The 21,146-nt window shown below is 37.3% G+C and overlaps 1 protein-coding gene across 3 annotated transcripts in view; it reads left to right on the forward strand.

Annotated features, from left to right (window-relative positions):
- The first annotated feature begins 598 nt into the window (after positions 1-598).
- The window catches only part of LOC128030522 (transcription factor HIVEP3), a 61,389-nt gene continuing 40,841 nt past the window's right edge, over positions 599-21,146 (forward strand). For 2 of the 3 annotated variants that reach the window (XR_008187923.1, XR_008187924.1), the window contains exon 1: positions 627-866. The gene's annotated coding sequence lies outside the window, so the exon portion shown is untranslated. Of the gene's footprint in view, positions 867-21,146 lie in introns of all 3 variants that reach the window. The other variant, XM_052618224.1, reaches the window with a different exon arrangement.

Raw genomic sequence — 21,146 nt, forward strand, 5'->3', positions numbered from 1 at the left:
TGCCCCCCCCCCAAAGGTACTCATCGAAACACACACACACACACATCACATATATATATATATATATATATATATATATATATATATATATATATATATATATATATATATATATATATATATATACGTGTGTGTGTGATTTTATTTAATAAAGTACATAAAATAATAATACACCTTTTTTGAGTATTGATTGTGAATATTATCTACACTTATCATTACCCATCCTCGTTTTGTTACATGCCCACAAACTGTTTAATGTAGAAATCCACTTTTCCAAAACCATTTTAAGAGCTTTTATTAATAATAATAATATTTTAAATAGAATACCTGCAGAAAGAAAATAGAAAATCACAGGTGTCGAACAAAATGAGGGTGAATTCATGACAGAATTTTCATTTTGGGTACTCGCTACTAATATCTACAGATGAAATGAAGAATACCGGGACAAGGAATTTTTGGAATGTTCCATGACGTCACTTCGCAGCGGACGACAGCGAGGAGGGAGCTAAAAATTAAGGTACTTTCTTCGGCCAATGGGCGTCAAAGAAGTATACTACCTCATGATTATTAATCACCCTTATAACTGCGAGCGAACGGGAGGGGGCGGGACCCCCGGGGCGTGAGTCGCGTGCAGGGTGGTGCGGTGTGGACTGTTTGCGTTGCGCGACACTGGCTGTTGTTGCGCTGATCAGCTAAACGCACGATACGTGCTTCGAGTTTGACAAGCAGGAGGGGAAGCCCTGTTGGCTCGCGAGCGGCCAAATAACTCCGAGAGAGGCGTCAGCGGCGATTCCGTTTGACAAGCGATGGGATGCGGACCACGGCACGTTGCCCTGGAGAGTAAATGGTTACAGCATCTGTGTCAGGTATGGTCTAAAGTGTAAATGTTTTGTCTTTCTTTATATACGTCTTAGTCGATGGACGAGAATTAGTAAGCAGATTTAGTAACGTTAAGTATTTTCCTTTTATGTCTTGATTAGGCAGGAATAACATTTTTGAGTTTTTCAGTAAAACTTAGACGTGGCGTTTTGCATGAAAAACAGTTTTGCTGCTTCAAGTGAAAATCGTAGAAGCTATTACACTTTTCATACGTTAAATATGAAGATTGACTTCCTGTAAACAATGCGGCAATGAGTCAAATCAGCTGGGTTGTTCAAAAACAAGTTGAAAAATGTAGCGCTAGCCCATGGTTTTGTCCCGGCGGTCAACCAGGAATAACGTTTTGCTACATTAGAGTAACATTGCAAACCACAGACCGCAGGAATCTGACGCTTTTTCCTAATTCTTGGAAACGACTAGACGGTGTCCCTTGTCTGTGGAGTATACATATGGAGCACTGGACGTCTGCTAATAGAAAAAATATGGTAAAAGGGGTAGTTCACTCAAAAACTGTAAATTATGTAAATATTCAACTTCATGTTTTTCCAAACCAAAAGTTAGTCGAACATGTTTTGTGAACGATTATAAACCATATGAGAAAAAATCTGGAACAATACAGTCACTAATCCAGTTCAGTCATAGCCTACATATATTTTTAATGATTTTTGAAGTGTAGTAAAGTTGGCATGAAAATGTACACTTTATTTCCTAAATGCATTTATAGATCTTTAAATGTATAGAACAAATTAATCTGTGCATGCTTCATTTAAATATATATATATATATATATATATATATATATATATATATGTATATGTGTATATGTGTATATATATATCGACCTCGTAATGTTTAATGAATGTCACAATTGGACCTTTCGATGAAAAAGACGGACTTTTCAGGACTTATCCAATCATTTTGTCCATTTAAATCCTGCCCCTTCGAGCTGACGGTCATCTGCCTCCACTTTTGAATTTAACGCCCACATCTCAAAATCCACAACCAATGCACCACAGATGTCCCTGCCCTATATTTTTCTTTTGCGAAAATCAGTTTCACTCAGATGTATGTCACAATAAGAGAAAACAGTCTCTACTTCCGTTCATTGTGACTTTAACATTGACACTGGTTTAAAAAGTGATGTTATAGTCTGGGAGGTTTGCTTAGAAAATGTATCATCATTAACTGAGTATGATCATCTTTCATATTGTGATAATATAATCACGCACTGTTCTTGATGTCAGGGACTATATGTTTGATACAGGCTGGTTTTGTTTGGAGTCAACCCTCTAATGTGATGCAAACAGTTTCCATTATATCAAGTAACATAAAGAACTTGGCTTCGTTCGCCCCCGACACAGTTGGCTAGAGCTAGTTTCCTTTAATGCAGTTTGTGGTGGTGTGGAGGGAGAGCTTAATGATATTATTTTCGAGTGTATCAGCACAAAGCGAGGAACTCCGTGATTGAGACATGTTATTGCTTGAATTAGGTTGCAACGGTGCTTGAGCAGAATCTAAAGGGAGGAATGGTGTTGGCCTCTTTCCTTTGTTTAATTTACCATAATGTCACAATTGTTTAAATATATCATAAGCAACACTTTTGTAAAGAAGGATAGTTTGTTTTTCTAAAACTCAGGAAAAAATGTTTGCTTTTAGCCTGCTAATTTGGAGTTACTCTGCAGTCTGCATTAAAGAATTCATTTTTAAAGCTTTAATCTTCCTTAAATGGACTAGAGACTAAATTACTCATTGTCTATATGCATTGTGTTAAGTTAAACCACTTTAAATTTTAATTACGAATACTTTTTTTGCAATTTGCAATATTTGTAAGTGACTTTTTGGCAACAGTGATTGGATAGTCTGATTTATGGTACTGGCTCTGTTGAAAAGAACTCATTCAAAACTAACTTCCTGCATTTGAATATGCCTACTTCCCTACTATGGATGCTAGAAAGTATGCTCTCTGTGGTGCAAAAACATGAAGGTGCCATAGAAGAACCATTTTTAGTTCTGAAACAGAAAGGTTCTTCAGTTGTTGAAGGTTCTTTATGGAACAATTTAGACAAAAATGTTCTTCTATGGCATCGTGAAGCACATTTATTTTTAAGAGTGTGTGGGCAGTATATTTGAATACTAAAAAACAGAATAAATACCTGGATTGTGTTCTCCTTCCATTCCTTTTTTTTCCTTGTAGAAAACAAAATTATACAATTTTGGAATGACATAAGCATGAGTAATTACTAATTAATACATTTTAGGGCTGTCACTTTTAGTTCGAAAATCGATTGCACAATCGATCGGACCAACCAAAAAAAGTTTCGAAAATGAAATAGGGAATCGATTTTAACCAAATATGTACACTATTAATTTTAAAAGAATTAAACAATTAAAAAATATAGATGTAACAAAACTCAGGGCAAGCAGATTCCGAAAGTGCAGTATGCGTTGCGAAAGCTAGATATAAAATACCAGCAATTTTACGCACCTAAAAGACCCAGTGACGTCGAAAGCGACCTCTCTGCATTCACAACAAACACGAATATAGTGTCTGGCGCAAATGATTTCAGTGTTAAGTCAATGTAAAGATGAGTTTATGCGCGTCTTGAGTTCTCACGGCGCGATAGACGTGAATTCGCCTCATTCGCGAATCTAGTTACAGGAGATTCTGAGTTATGAAAAGGACCATTGCAAGCTGACAGCGACCGGTAATACCCCCACCTTGCGCAGCTGTACCTGAGTGTCCCTGGGACATCAGGGCGGTCGGAGCACGTCTTCTCAACAGCTGGACATACAGTGAATAAAAAAACGCTCTGCTCTGGACCCCGAAATGTTGATCGACTTGTTTTCCTGTCCAATAAATTTGTAATGGTCCTAGCCTTTTGGTGCATTTCCTTATGCCTGCCTAGTGCTGCCTATAAGTGTCGGTTACGTTCAATAAAAAAAACACACATGGCCTGTTCTCAAGTCCATTTAAAGTTTATTGTTTTTGAAAAGTTGTTTGAAATGGATTGAATCATTAGCCTATTTAAAATAATCTTGGAGATTTTTGAATTGCCTAAATCATAAATGCAGCCGGGTTGAAGCCTGCAGTGATGTTTTTCTTTTGTTATTTTCGAGAATGTTGCACTCCTGTTGCTGTTCTGCATAAAACTTCATGCCAGTAAATAAGAAATATTGGTTACTTGTGCATTTCCAGCGCTCTCTTTGCATTCGTCCGTCATTTGACGTTGAAAAAGGAAACGTTATTTTTTTTTTGACATTTGAAAATCGATTTTATAATCGATTCAGTGAACACTTATGTCTTAAAAATCAAGAAAAATTTTACACAAAAGTGTCAGCCCTAATACATTTTGGGTGAACTATCCCTATAACTCTCAAAGATGGACCTATTATGTTGAAGGAAATTTTATTTCTAAAGAAACAGAATTTTAATTTCGTATCTTCCTTCTAATGGTTTCATTAGAAAAGAGCATGGCAAGGTCAAAAAAACATTTGTAACTTTCGTAGTCAGACTCTCTTGAAATCCACGGAGGTTGCAGAGGTTAACGGCCGTGTGTCTCCAGTAAGTGTGAGAGAATCTTTAATGACCATTGCTTTCCTCGTTAGGCAGGACACTGCAGCACCTATGGTGTGTTCTAACCGTCAGACTAATGAGCTGTTGGCTGAATTTTGTCTTGAAGTTTTCCCTGGCTTTAACTACTCCATTTACATTTCTTTCACATGCAAAATGGAGGACATGAAAGATAAGTCTCAGTAAAACAATGGCATTGAAATTCACTCTGTGAAGAAAAATAAAAACGTTTTCTACTGATGTTAATGTCCTTTGTTTTATGCCAGCATGCCGCGCGGGCACCATCAGTGGTGGATGGCATGAAGTGTTGTAGATCTGAGGAAGAACTCAATGGCCATTATTATCACAGTAGGCCGATGTGCCTAGTGCCCTGTCCTTATTAGCCCTCACTGCATCTTTTTTCTCCTCTTTTACTCATTCTCAAACATATTCACCACCATAAATGTTTGTGGACATAGGGTTAGGGTTAGGGTTTAGTTCAACGTTTCTCCCCCTGCCCACACTCCTGTAGCAAGTTTTTTTTATTTTTTTATTGCATCTTTAAGTGCATCTGTGTTTCCTTGCAACAACTGCACAACATTTTTTTTACAGAGGTAAGCTGTGAAAACATGACGAAATAAAAGTAATCAATCATCTTATTTGACTATCATTATTATCTCCTTTAGATGAAGATCAGATTTTTTTTGTGTGAAAGAGAGATGATGAGTTTGAAGAAGGTAAGAATTAATAAACAAACTACTGTACATCCCCAGCCAGACAGGTCTCATACATTAGAAGAAAAAAAAAACATTTATGTGTTCTGTACTTTCAAATATAAAATTAATATTTAATTTACTAGCTTTAGTTTAGGATATAAATACATAAAAAGTTAAATAATTATGATTGAGATAACTACGTGCTAGGCAGTAGAGTTTAATGCTTTAAAAAATGAACCAACCTTGTTTGGACTTGGCTGGGAAACCGGAGAATACCTTTGTTCGTTTGTTTGTTTGTTTTCTAGATTAAATATTCTCTTTATTAGTCCAGCCATAAAATGGCTGGTTTCTAGAAATATTGTAATTGTAATTTCTTGAAAAGATGTCATTATTCATTGTTATCATTGTGTAATGTAGAAGAATGCAAGAAAAATTCTCTCTTTTGTTATTTCCATACAGTCTATGCCATTTATGCCTATAAACAATGTAATTGTTCATATTAATTACATAAAAAAATACTTAAATATTTGTAAATAGATACATGTTTACCTTCCTCAGTATTGTTGCACTGTAAGAATAGTGGTTAAAGCAACGGAAGTTTTTACAGTGCATTGTGCATTGTGTTGCGCACACTTGCACACAGCAGGCTTTCAAGAAAAAAAGTGATAGAAAAAGTCATGGGGACCTGGGCCCCAGCAGAGTTTTAGATCTAGCAACACCCCTGCTTGACATATTTAAAATGTTGCTTGAATGCAGACAAAAATCCTTGAAATAACTTGACTGGCCAGACAAAAAAAATATCTTCTGATTTGGACACAGATTATTTAATTATTAACAGGTCAATCATTCATCATTCATCGCTTTTTTTTCATATCATTGAGAACTTGCATATTCTTTCATTAAATATTATGGCTTATTTTGTAATGCTTAAGTCCAGTGTTGTTGTTTTTTTTTTTTACTTTTAATTTTTTTATTAAGGCAACATCAGTGTTATTTTAGTATGATATACTGTTATAGTTTTTGTAAAACTTTAGTATGAGGAGCACGCATTCATTATTACCTACAACTTTTGCCTCAATAAACTCCTAATTTACTGCTTATTAATAGTTCAGTAATGTAGTTGTTTTTAGGTATGGTTTAGGATTAAGGGATGTATGATCATGCAGAATTATTCATTAATACTTGCTTTATAAGTACTAATAAACAGCCAATATCCTAGTACAAAGCAACTATTTAATAGTGAGAACTGAACCATACAAATGCAGTGTTACCATAGCTTTGGTTAATACTTTGAATTTGATTCTGTTTTTATTGTCTGGTTTCATTTTAATTTTAGTTAAAGATTTAGTAAATTAGTTGTGCTTTGCCATTTTTTTTTAAATACAGGTGCATCTCAATAAATTAAAATGCCGTAGAAAAGTAAATTTATTTCAGTAATTCAACTCGAATTGTGAAACTCGTGTATTAAATAAATTCAATGCACACAGACTGTAGTAATTTAAGTTATTTAAGTCTTTGGTTCTTTTAATTGTAATGATTTTGGCTCACATTTAACAAAAATCCATCAATTCACTAACAAATTAGAATAAGGTGACATGTCAATCAGCTAATCATATTAAAACACCTGCAAAGGTTTCCTGAGCCTTCAAAATGGTCTCTCAGTTTGGATCACTAGGCTACACAATCATGGGAACACTGCTGATCTGACAGTTGTCCAGAAGACAATCATTGACACAATTCACAAGGAGGGTAAGCCACAGACATTCATTGCCAAAGAAGCAGGCTGATCACAGAGTGCTGTATCCAAGAATGTTAACAGAAAGTTGAGTGGAAGGAAAAAGTGTGTAAAAAAAAAAAAAAAAAGATGCAAAACCAACCAAGAGGACCGCAGGATTGTCAAGCTAAATCGATTCAAGAATTTGAGTGAACTTCACAAGGAATGGACTGAGGCCACCACACACAGGAACCATAGACAACGTCAGAGGAGTCTTACCTGGGCTAAGGAGAAGAAGAACTGGACTGTTGCCCAGCGGTCCAAAGTCCTCTTTTCTGATGTGAGCAAATTTTGTATTTCATTTGGAAACCAAGGTCCTAGAGTCTGGAGGATGGGTGGAGAAGCTCATAGCCCAAGTTGCTTGAAGTCCAGTGTTAAGTTTCCACAGTCTGTGATGATCTGGGGTGCAATGTCATCTGCTAGTGTTGGTCCATTGTGTTTTTTGAAAACCAAAATTACTGCACCCGTTTACCAAGACATTTTGGAGCACTTCATGCTTTCTTCTGCTGACCAGCTTTTTGAAGATGCTGATTTAATTTTCCAGCAGGATTTGGCACCTGCCCACACTGCCAAAAGCACCAAAGGCTGGTTAAATGACCATGGTGTTGGTGTGCTTGACTGCCCAGCAAACTCACCAGATCTGAACCCCAGAGAGAATCTATGTGGTATTGTCAAGAGGAGAATGAGAAACAAGAGACCAAAAAAATGCAGATGAGATGGTGAATTGGAGTGTTTTTGTTAAATGTGAGCCAAAATCATCACAAATAAAAGAACCAAACACTTAAACTACTTAGTCTGTGTGCATTAAATTTATTCAATACACAAGTTTCACAATTTGAGTTGAATTACTTAAATGAACTTTTCCACGACATTCTAATTTATTGTGATGCACCTGTATGTATGTATGTACAGTTTTTATTAGTTTTAGTTATTTTAGAACTTAAAGTTAAACCAAATGAAAATGATAAATGTTGCACTGGCAACTAGCTGTTGCATATTTTGCATTGTTTTGTACTGCAGCAGTCAGTAAAACTTATAATAAAAACAAAATTGATACTTGAATGCTCACTCTGTGCTGTCTCTGGTGCATCATCTTAAAAGATGCCATTTAAGCACAATTACTACTGCACGCTTTGCTGTGAATAAGCACTGTGACCACAGCTGCAATGGGTTAATAATTAGTCCTTCCACAGCAGTTCCACATACCAGCTTGGGTGCCGTCACATACTTTACTACCCACATTTTAACCACACTCTCTGCATTGTATTTTCACAGGTCAACTTCTTTAGCTTCATGATGCATAACATTCCAATGAGATCTTGTGTTGATCCTTAAGGGTTTTAGAGTGTTTAGAAACATAATTTCTGTTCATAATTTTTGCAATGTGCTTGAATATTTTGTCTTTCTGGTTCAGCCTTAATACTATACTAATGCCTTTGTTGAGCTTCCATTTTAATCTGTGTTTTATTATTAGCATTTAGGCTGACACTGCTGTAAATTTTCAAATGATTGTAATCTTAAAAGTACCAGCATGACTGTTGTTTAAATGTTGGTCTGACAAAGCAAATGGAAATCATTCATTTTTAGTGAACGTAATCGAATTCCGGTGACATGGACAACCATCGCTGATGCAATGTGGGTGTGCTCACCAATGTGGAAAAGTTTTGAAAAGTTTAACTTTATGGAAATGAAAAACAGAAAACATTTGCGCATTCAGGGTGGTTTTGCTTATGCCTTGAAAATGCCTCATGTCTTTAAATTGCATCATTCTATATGCATATTAGTGTTTGTGCTGTGCAGTTGTGTTGAACATCGTCTGGTATGATCCCAGGGAACTGTTGGCTGCAACTGCTCATGAGGATTGCATTACCTTGTCTGGTACAGGCAAGGATGGTAAACTCCCATTATGCAAATAACTATGTGCATGGCCAATACTAATGACAGCATAAACAATAACACATGCAGTCTATATTTTGTGTTGCATTATTATTAATAAAACAGGTAGACATAGATCAAGAATTATGGCTTGGGAGTTAATAAAGTAGGAGCAATAATTCCTCACTCTTCCCTTAGGTCCCGTGTTCTTTTTAATACTGATTTTTGTGTGTGTGTGTGTATGTGTGTGTGTGTGTTTGTTTGTGCTCTTTTAATGGTTCATATTTTGTCCTAAACCGTTTCAAGACAACAAATGGCTCCCATTTGTCAGAGGCTCTTCTAGGTCATACATCTTTACAAACTCGATTCCAAAAAAGTTGGGACACTGTACAAATTGTGAGTAAAAAAGGAATGGAATTATTTACAAGTCTCATAAACTTGTATTTTATTCACAATAGAATATAGATAACATATCAAATGTTGAAAGTGAGACATTTTGAAACGTCATGCCAAATATTGGCTCATTTTGGATTTCTTGAGAGCTACACATTCCAAAAAAGTTGGGACAGGTAGCAATAAAAAGCCAGAAAAGTTAAATTTACATATAAGGAACAGCTGGAGGACCAATGTGCAACTTATTAGGTCAATTGGCAACATATAAAAAGAGCCTCTCAGAGTGGCAGTATTTCTCAGAAGTCAAGATGGGCAGAGGATCACCAATTCCCCCAATGCTGTGGCAAAAAATAGTGGAGCAATATCAGAAAGGATTTTCTCAGAGAAAAATTGCAAAGAGTTTGATTATCATCATCTACAGTGGATAATACCATCCACAGATTCAGAAAATCTGGAACAATCTCTGTGCGTAAGGGTCAAGGTTGGGGAAAAACCATACTGGATGCCCATGTTCTTCGGGCCCTTAGACGGCACTCTGTATTACTGTCACTGATTACTCAGTTTTAAGTTATAACGTGTCAGTGATGACCTCAGCATAAACTTCACATGTAATGTTTTAGTTACAGCTTGGAGCCCTGTATGTACAACGTTACCCAAAAGTAACATTTTGGTTATTTAGATTGGCCACAGCTGTGATATTCGCTGTAGTGCAGAGACATTTGTCTGATGGGCATTATTCCTATTGTTTGCGGTTTACTTGCATAATTATTGATTGGTCTGAAATGGATCATATTAAACGGGAGGAGAACACTCGGCACTTCCTGGTGTACGCTGTTGATATTTTAAACTGTCTTATCTTGTTGCTCTTAGGGTCAGATGTATACGGTTTCCCATAATCTGAGTGCTGACAACCATGAATGAACGTCTCTTGACTTCAACATCATACAGAAATAAGATTCTCTACCCCAAGGAAGGGCAATCTCTACTCTCTGCCTAAGACTTCTCCGCCTCTTGTCCTTTTCTCACTGAAAAACGTGTGTATCTGCATGTGTCTTCACGCTTGACCTGGCCTTACTTCTTCCTTGAACATTGGAGAGATCTGTCTGTGTGTGTAAAAGAGAGCGAGACACTTGACCACGGCTGTGCTCAGCAGTCAGAGACAGACACTCACTGTCTGTTTCACTCTCGCACACATTGCTCCTCCCTATTTCTATTATGGTCTTACTAGTGATGCAGTAAACTACATATTTTTTTTAAAATCGACAAGTACAAAATACATGTACAGTTATAATCAAACTACAGCTGGTATTTGTGTCATTGAGCTACAGGTTTCATTGGTCTGTTCAAGTATACTTGACCAAATAAAAATGATTAAATACATATTATGTGACTAAGATGAGCTACAGTTACATTATTTTCCAAAAATTGCATTAAGGCCAAAGTATACTTGGAATGTTATGCATTTAGCTGTACACATTTTCATGAGTTTGCATCAAAACTTCGCTTGGACCTTAGTCCGACTTTGCAAAAGACAGACAGATTTATAAAATATTTGTCCAACTAAAGCATTTATATAATACTATAAAAATAAACTTGAATTAGGGCTGCACGATTATAAAATCATTACAAAAATCATAATTGTCGATTATTCCCTTGAAAGTGTAATTGCGATTTATTAATTAAGATTATCACAGTTTACATTGAATGACAAGCTGAAAACTTTCTAACTGAAAAACTTTTAGAATTTTTCTATTGTATTAATACTCAAATGTCAACTATACATTGGATTGGTTTCTTCTTAAAATTACAAAAAAGTAAAAATATGAATGGTATTGTAATGTTATGATAAATCTAAAATGTAAACAATGGGAAAAACTCTTGGGGGGGGGGGGGGGGGGGGGGGGGTTGGTGAAATGCTCGTTTTCACTCAATATCCTGTTAATCTTGAGTACCTTTAGAGTAGTAATGCATCCTTCATAACTCCAAAAAGTCTTTAGTTTTATTATATTCATAAGAGAAAGATAGTCTGTACCGATTTTTTACGGAAAAACACGACCGGCTGGAGGCGTGACGTGTGGGCGGAGCTAAAGAATCACCAAAACAAACCATGGCTAACAGTCAGATTCAGCCGTTTATTTATGATCCAGAATCAGATCCAGAGGCTGAAATTTAACAAGAGCAGCATCAGCAACGGCGTCTCTATGTGGTATGTACTGAAACTGTATATATTTGCTTAGCGGTTTTGGAAAAATGACTAAGTTCCACTTTTTTTTTTTTTTTTTAAGCTGTACATGTGGAAAGTTCAGTTTGATGACAACATCGCATGTTGTTTACTTGATGTGCTTACGCTCCGATAGCTAAGTTAACAACACAGAGATATTTGAAGCAGTTTTACTCACCGCATGCGGTTCCAACATACGATCGTGACCCTTTTTCGTTGGGACTGCATTATCCTTAAGAAATAAACAATGTGCAAATCCGGCGTCAAACTGGGCTTTGTTTGTAAAACAAGCATCTTCGAAATGCAGGGGAACAAACACAAACACTTGCACAACTCCGTTGATGCTCTGTAAAAATAAACTCCATCCACTGGTCCCTTAAAGCTGTTTTTCTTTTGGTAATCTGTGCAGGGTTGTCTTGCCCTGGCAACCAAAAACACACTCCTTTTGTGACATTTCGCGACGCTCTCGCTCTGATCAGTGAATGTCCGTTGCGCGCGCTCTTCCGGCAGACGTGCCCTTAGGACCCATATAAGGAAATTCCTCTCCATTTAACGTCACACAGAGCCATACACGAAAAAAACTTTCCGAAACTTGTGACAAACCGGAAGGAGTATTTTTGGAACAGAAATACTCCTTCAAACGTACAACTTAATTTTTGAAACTTTGTCCATGTTTAGCATGGGAATCCAACTCTTTAACAGTGTAAAAAACTCAGTATGCATGAAATAGCATTTCACCCCCCCTTTAAGATAACATTTAGAAATAAAAAACACATCTTAAGCATGCAGAATAACATAAGTGGACTTTGAATGATTAATTGCCACTTTGAACGATTAAATAATTGTGGCCTCCAAGAAATTTGACTAATTGTACTTGACATGATTTGAGAATGTAAAATTGCAGAGCTAGTGCAAACATATCCGCATCACTATGATCGGATGCTTTCTTAACTGTTGTTTTTGCTGATATTTTCTATGTGTTTATTTTGATATTGAGAGCAAAGCGCATTATTAAATATTATTCAGCACATATGTAAAAATTAATTTAAACCAGCAGCATGAACCAGCAGGGTGGCATTGAAATGTTCGCTAACAAAGGTTATTTTGAACTTCTTTTTAAGAGAAGCGTAGAATGGAAAAACTTGAACAGTATATCAGAGACATTATTGGTGGCTAGAAACATAATCAGATTAGCCAAAATAGTTAATAAATGAGCATGTAGGAGGTGGCGAATATGTAGAATGTGGCTGATGAATAATGAATGTGTTTTAGTTCAGTGGAAATCAACGCACTGATTGGGTGCGGGCCTGGTTATCGGCCGTGTGACTGGAGCTGCTTCTTTTCTCTTCGCTCAGATGGAAGGAGGGCTTTAGGGGACTTTGGCTGGTAAATCCCCAGGCACAGAGGGGATCAACAGCACCAGGCTGTGCTCCAGCAAAGCATCTCTGGCATCAGCTCTGTCATTAGCATGGGTCCGCTTCAATTCCCTAAATCTCTGATCGGCCTCTCAGCGTGATCTAGTTGTGATATGCCGCACCTGTGAATCTGAATTCTGCCTTGCCTTTTATGTCTTCAGTGGTCTTGAGTTTGGCTGTGTGCACAAGCATGGAAAATTATGTTTTTTTTTTCTTTCATTATTTGCTGTATATACTGCACAGGTTGTTAGTGCATCTCGGCCACCTGTGCATATTTGTATCAGATGTCAGTCAGTGGTGCTGGTTGTACAGACGCTGATGTTACACTGCGTGTCTAAATCTATGTTGATGGTTACATAACCACACATCCTACGAGTCGCTCATTGCTGCAGCTGTCTGCCCAGCTGCCAGCAGTCAGAGAGCTGCCAAACATCCTCGCAGTCCAACAGAAGCTGCCTATAGCACCGAAGCCGACTTTACACCTTCATTTGACAGTCCAGTCTGTCACAGTCTCATGCCTTGTTGTAATGAATGATCGGCCCAGAAACACTTATTTGGTGTGTCAATGGATGATTTAATTAATTAGTCATTATTTACCCTGCCTCATGTCATTCCAAACCAGTGTTGGACTTTTTTTTTCCTTCTGTGGTGGATTGCTCTTTTCCATTCAATTACAAGCAATGTGGGCTGAAGCTTCAAAGTTTCAAAAACATATTAGAATTGTTGTATACAAGTTTGTATGCTATATTACTGGTCTTCTGAATTCAAGCAATGGTTTTTGCATTAGAATCAGACTGTTTTATTTCTCACACAAAGCTATCAAATGACTTTGGAAGACTTGGAAAATAGTGCACAAGTCACATGGATAATTTTTATGGTACTTTCATCATGCTTTTGCATAATTTTTCAACTTGAAAGCTGCTGTCGCCCCTGGAATTGCATAAAAAAACCGACTAATTACATTTTTCACATTTTCCCCTTTCATGTTCCACAGAAGAAAGATTTGGAGCAAAATGATAACTTTTCATTTCTGGAAGCACCTGGTAGCAAAAGATACAAAGTAAATAAAAATGCAAATACTGGCTAAATGCAAATGGCAGTATTTTGTGGTTTGCGCTCAAGCTGAACTCTTTTGTAATGTAGAATGCATGGATTAGCATAATGTACTTTTGTTTGCTTTGTCCATCACATTGCCTGGTTACAGGAGCAACAAACTCATGACTCGTGCTTGTCTAAGTATTTAAACTAGTGTGCACTTGAGTGTTTAAAGATCAGGTATCAGTTTGTCTATGTTATGTTGGTTTTGCCATTGTGCCCCAACCCTCTGTAAACACAACTACTTAAGTAATGTGTGAAGTTAGACTGCAGTGTTAGGCCACTGAGCTTCCTCAACTGAGAACTACCTGCCTCTAGACACAGCTGTTATCAGAGATAGAGGGCACATATTCAGACTCGTCTGTGCCAACTCAGACATGTGCCAGACTACAAGAATAACCTGATTTGGATCTACACGATGGCCATACAAAGCTAAATGACAACAGATATCTTAACCATCTATCACCAATCTATCTATAGGGTCCTTTTGTCTTTATTTTTAAATAGATGTTGTGTCATTAGCATGCTAAAATCATCAGTGGCAGGTGAATTGCAAATGTTTACCGGGCATGAAACTGTATATTATTTTTTTTTTTGACTGTATCACATTAGAATGTAGCTTTTCTGTTGCAAATTAATAACAAGCACATTGCACTTCGTATTGTTGTAAAATACATGAATGAAAAAGTTTACATTCATATAATAAGTTTGTATAGCACAGTAATAGGCAGCAACATGTGATAGATACGACAGAATAAGAAAGGCTATTAATAATCTTTGATTTCACAGAAAAGTATTATTATACTAAAGGCGCCAATATAGAGCGGAACAGAGCACTTATGCGCATCCCGTGTGCAGAATGAGAGTTTCATCGTTATGACTGTAACCGAATGTGACACAGTTTGATTTCTGAATGGAGGATGACAACTTGAATTTATTGACTTAAATATTAATCTGTACTTCACACTGAACTATGGAACAGTTTCAGAAGACTTGAAATATAGTGCGCAAAAAACATTTTGATGCTTTGTTTTTGTGCCTTTCATGGGTCTCAACAATAACACAGAATAGTACTTGCACAGTATCGGATTTGGATTGGTCTCGTCTGACCCAGTCCGCATAAAAATGCCATTAAGGAACCGATACCGATCCTGAGTATCAGATCGATGCATCCCTAGAAACGACCCTGTAAGATGTCCCAGTTCCTTTCTCTCTCTCTTTTCTTTTTTAATAAAAGTGGCAAAAGCTTAAAATAGAAAGAAAATGCTAATGTTGATTCTTTGAAGATTTGAGAACCAATTGTTTTTTTTCTTCTGCTCTGCATGAACCACTTTACCTGTAAAACAGAATCTTGAATGCGCTAGCTCATTTCCTTGGATTCACCCCAAGATCCAATAATGGCCCGCGCTGCATTACGCAACACCCGTGTGGTATTTCAGTGAACAGAAATTTTCTGACAAACGAACGCCTTCTCGTGTCTCTGCTCTGCTTCTCTGCCAGTTCATCTTTCCATAACAGCATCTATTTTCAGCATTTTTGAAATATAACATTGTATGGCATGAGCCAATGGAACGGATTTTAGCTTGTAAACTGCCCGCCATTAGTGTCAAATTCATTCCTATTTCCTCAGAATGTGACCCCATTTGATAGCGAGCTGAAGTGCTGCATATCACCGCCAAGTATTGTTAATGCTTTCTTAAATGCAGCCAGATTTATTAATAAGTGCTTGAATTGTTTTATAACGTGTGTCTCAATGCGTCATAGCTCTGCATGCACACTAAGGGTTCAGCACTTCTCCAGGTTTATGTTTTTATAGCCCAAATTGAGCTACTGAAGGGCCATTTAGGCCTCATGCTGTGTCTACTGTACATTGCTGAAGGGCCTTCATGCTGTGGCGTTACAGGGCAACTCAGGAAATCCCCCCGGACCCATAGGGAGGCTTGGGTTCCCCTCGTTCTTCCCGCTGATGCAAAATATATAGAGAAAATAAACAGTAGATTAATGCTAGACCATGTGGCATTGACAGTGTGTTTATAGTAAGCCTCTAAATTTGAAAAAAGCCTGTTTGTCACCCTGTAACATTTGTATAGGCCAGGTTTTATGAATGTTCAGGCTCCATCTCTGAATATGAGGAATATTCCTGTAAATAGCGATTTTGTCCTTTAGTAGACTAGATCTGTGGTTTATGGTCTCTCTTTTGTTTGACAAAAAGGCTCAGTGTTTGAAGAACGTATTGTCAAAGGATCAAAGAGGAAATAAGACATAGGCCTACACTTTTTGTTTTTATTTTTTCAAATTGGTTGATTTCATTTTAATTTTTATTAATAACTGAGAGTATTTGATTAGAATAGTGAGGTGGGAAAGAGAGTTCCACTGGGCTGAAGTTGCTAGCATATAAAAGCCAGCTTGAACCAACCTAAGCTGGTTTCCTGCTCTGAAAATGTCATTTTTACATTTATGTACTATATTTTTATATTATATATGTTAAGTACACCGTTTAAATCACCTTAACATTGTTGGGAAAGAATAGCATAGATACTATAAATTATATTTAATACTATATCCAAAACAGTTACCTGGGGGTGTCAGTAAGCAGTGATTTTTGCAGGCTGGAAGATGTCATGCTAAACTCATCTGAATCGTTTAAAATTATGAACTGTTGTTATTATGTAGTTTTAGGTGATATTATGTCGAAATAGGTATTTAATCGCTTTGTGGCAGTTTTTCTGCAGTGGGTCTTTGTGGGTTATGACCTGCAAAGCACTTCAATCTGGTTTAAGATGACAAATAGAGGACTGTCTTACCCATGTGCTCATTTTTGGCTGCGATTAATCACACAAAAATTGCATTCATGGAATTAAAACCAAAAAAAGTGTTAAACAAATGTCACACCAGTTTCAGGCTTCATCTAGGCTCTATCTTTACTGAGCTGATATTAAACTTAGCAACCTAAAATGTAATGAAAACCCAGACACACTTGCTAAACCAGTAACCATGGGAACACACTGGAAGTCTCAGATAACTCTAATTCAGGCTCAGGTCCCAACTGTTCCCACTCGTGAAAAATAGACTGTTTTGGAAGGTCAGTGAAGTACCAAGCAGAATGTTTTGTCAGCGATCAACTGACTTTGAATAGGCTGAGCACTGACACACTGACCCAAAGCACCATCCCTGCATTGACCGAGTCTTGTTAATAACTTTACAGCTCAACAGACTTATGACTAGTCATGTGTGTATGCCGGGTCAGTATGTGAGGTGTAAAGAAAGCATGTCTGGCTCAGTCCAGTCATTGACTCATTTCTCAGAAATGAATTTCACCCTGATGTGTTGGCCAGTTTTGAGATTCTGTGATCACACTTATTTTGGTTTATGGTCTTTCGTGAACTCAAAACAGGGTCAGTCTCCTTGAAGCAACTATTGTTGAAGTTTTCCCATTTGTTCTCTAAAACGCATGTCCTATGTAGTGTTTTGGGCCAAAGGCAGGGAAACAATCTGAACGTGTGTTATTTTTTTTATTTTTTTTTTGGTTTGGTTTTGGTTTGTTTGATTCAGTTTAAATACAGTTTCATGGCACACTGCAAAAAATCAATCACCTCGTTGGTGAAAAACCTTATTGTTATTTTATATTTAAAAAAAAAAAATTGTCCTGTCCTATCCATAAATTGCTTCTCCTCAGCAAAACATACTCCTTAATTTTTGAATATTTCTTTTTATCTATGATTTCTTAGAGAGTAGCAGTGTCACATTCTCATTTTAATGAAAAATGAGACAAAAATACTGTGAATTTGATTCAAGATTCTTTGTCACTATACAAAGTACAGCGAAATTAGGGCAATCCTTATTGTGCAGTCTAGGGCTGGTCCGAATACCATTTTTTGAGCTCCGAAGCTTCGGTAGTAATCAACAATGAATATTCGAAGCTCCGGAAGGAGGGGCTGAACATATTCTTCTCTCTAAAAAAGGCAGAAATCTCTGCGTGTCTGTCTGTCTGTTTGCATTTCTATTATGTCGAGAACCATTCATCCAGTCGACTTCACGTGTGGCGGGTGTGTTGCTGCGGACCCAAGGGAGTGAAGTTTTCCATTTTGGTGCAACACTTTTAATAAACTACAGAACAGCGCGAGTCGGTAGCGATGCGCCACACATGGGCAGGGATTGTATCCTTAGAGAACGGACACTGCACTACTGATACAAAACACACAGGTCTGTTTAGATCGGTTTTAATATAGACAAATTATTATAAGGCTGGGCTACTGCCGTTTTTTTACATTATATATATTTGTGTGTGTGTGTGTGTGTGTGCCATATTCGCAAGTATTTTCCAAGTAAATTAATTGCACATTTTATCATGTGTAAGATTACTGATTAACACGACGGACAAAAGCGGCTCGTTTTTTAATGCCAACAATATACGTAGGCATAGGCTACTACTTACAGAACTTTTTCAGACTTGATGTACTGCTGTAGCAGGACGGTTAAGACCGCATATTTTGCACACTGCCTTTGTCTTTTAAAGTTTTTCAATTTAAAGTGCTAGCACAGCTGAGGTCTTCAGCATTTTCGTCTTCTCTTCTGAATCCTGACGATCACTCTTAGGCGATTCATAAGCCACTTTTCCACTATCGGGCCAAACCCGTTTTATTCTGTGTATTATATCAATAAGTGCAAATGTTTCCTCCAAAGATGAAAAAATTATTATTCGAATCTCAAATTTGAAAATCGAATGCCAACACTCTGAAAGAATATTCGAATAACTTATTCAAATCTATTTTAAGAATTGAAATAAATAATTACTCTTAATAAGATTACCCACAACACTACACACAAAGCAATTAGCCTAATTTTAATTACCACTTTTGCTTTGCACCTGATTAGTACGCTGATTTACACTCTTTGTGGATCAGCTTTTTGCAGCTCTTTAGGAACATAAAAGGCGGTTTATACTCACTCATGTCCTGAATGGTCAACCTAGAAGGCCATTTGTAATAGCATTGTGTTTTTGCGAGGAATTCCCTCTGCACACAAAGATGGATTGGCTCATGTATACGCCTCATCCTCCCACCCCACAACTGACCCGGCGGAGATCACAGGATGCAGTAATTCTTGCTGCATGCAGCGTTGTTCACCAGAGAAACGGCTGTTACTATTTTCCTTCCATGATCTAAAATAGGCTCAGTATTAAATTTGGAGGAACTTTGCTTATCTGAATGCTTTGATTTTCAGAAAATTGTGCGGTGTAGCACAATAATCTCAGTGTCTCTGCCTTTTCTTTGTCTGGGTGTTTGCATTGGGATGTACAGACTTACATGCTGCAAACACATCATGCAGATTCCTTTCGTCTGAAGTTCCTCAGCCATGCCAGGCTGTGACAGCTCCTCTCAGCCGCCAACAGGAGGGAGCGGAGTGGATGTGTACATCCATTATTTATTTTTTTCACTCCAATCCGTTTTCTCAACTTGGAGCAGCTGGGTTGTGTCAGTAGTCTATGGAAGACTATACCGGAACGTCTGTGCTTAGCCGCTGTAGAGGTTTTCCTCCCCGAAAACTCATTCCAGCTATTTATGCACTTAAAAAGCAATGTACTCTGTTTTTGCTGGGGCTCACAAAAGAGACTTGTGATTTTCCAGTTTTTAAAATTTATTTTATTATTATTATTATTCAATGAATCTGTTGATCCAGTTCACAAAAAGAAAAAGCAATTTTCAAGTTATGTGTTTTTAATAGGTCTTCCGTTTGTTGGTCATTTTCACTTTTTTTTTTCTTTTTTTTTTTTGGGAGAATGATTTGTCTAGGAAGCATCAGTTGCAGCAGTTTGAAGTGTGCATTTTTATCCAGCATGATCACATGTCCTTTGTGTGGTGGTCGGTCTGTGTTAATTGAATGCTTTAAACTTTAAACTTGTGGTTTCAAATTTTGCTGCGCTTAATGCATTTGCCCACTGCCATATTCATGTAATTTTATCTGTGTGCTCTGCTGTATGAAAAATAAGTGTTAACCTGGCTTTATTCGAAAAATATGATTCACAATGCACACAAACTTCCCAGAGTACTGAATGCCCTGTTGGTTACAGTGTTCACTTCATTTTTAGTTATATTTTTATTAAATATTTATTTGTTTGTGAAAAATAATTTGTCATCTAATGTATATTTTACACATTTATTTTTTAATCCATTGTCAAATTATTTCATATTTCTTAAATATTAATTCAAATAAAGTAAAAGATTATATCAACTATCGCCCCCACCCCTGCTTTCCAAGATATTGGCATTGGCATCGACTGTCAACAAAAACCAATATCGGTCGACCACTGCTAAAGGATAAAGGATAAAAATAATAATTGCAAAAATGTTTCTCCAAATAAACTTGGACAGCCATTAATGTAACTAGATGGCCCGCTCAAGAAAGTCTATGTGTGGGGAAACACTGACGTTTAGTCCAAAAGCAGCTCAACGGAGGCCCTGTACAGTATGTGGACTGGATGTGACTGACCCAGGGGCCCCTCTGTCTCCTGATGTGCTGGGCGTGACCAGATCTATCCATCATGCTCTTGGCCTTGTGTCTGTTAGAGCTGACTCAGCCCTTCAGTCCGCCTGGAGGAGACCTCCCCACCTCAACCCCTTACAGCCATGCTAGCACCCAGAAAATGGACATGTCAGCTCACCAGTAAATAAGATTAAGGATGATATGTGTATGTGTGCTGGAGTGTTAGGGGGGATGGCTGTGTATGTGTAACTGGATGAGGGCCAGAGGACAGGAGGCAGCCCTGTTCTGCAACAGTCTGCCTGTGTCTCACACTCAGTAGGGAGCGCCACACTTTCTACTCACACTCTCGTGCCCCTCCCAATTACCACTGAGCCCTCCCATGTGTTTCAGTTTGTGGAATATTGTATTACATAATTTAAAAAAGGTTTTGTGCTCTCTTTGTCTTGTGGTTATCTGTTCCAGTATTTTTTATGTGCTGTAGTAGTATTTATTGACACTCTGAAAATGCTTAATTTTTTTTTATATATACATATACAGTTTTGTTCAAAATAATAGCAGTACAATGTGACTAACCAGAATAATCAAGGTTTTTAGTATATTTTTTATTGCTACGTGGCAAACAAGTTACCAGTAGGTTCAGTAGATTGTCAGAAAACAAACAAGACCCAGCATTCATGATATGCACGCTCTTAAGGCTGTGCAATTGGGCAATTAGTTGAAAGGGGTGTGTTCAAAAAAATAGCAG

The sequence above is a fragment of the Carassius gibelio genome, chromosome A16 (assembly GCF_023724105.1).
Source record: "Carassius gibelio isolate Cgi1373 ecotype wild population from Czech Republic chromosome A16, carGib1.2-hapl.c, whole genome shotgun sequence".
In the NCBI taxonomy this organism is placed as follows: Eukaryota; Metazoa; Chordata; class Actinopteri; order Cypriniformes; family Cyprinidae; genus Carassius; species Carassius gibelio.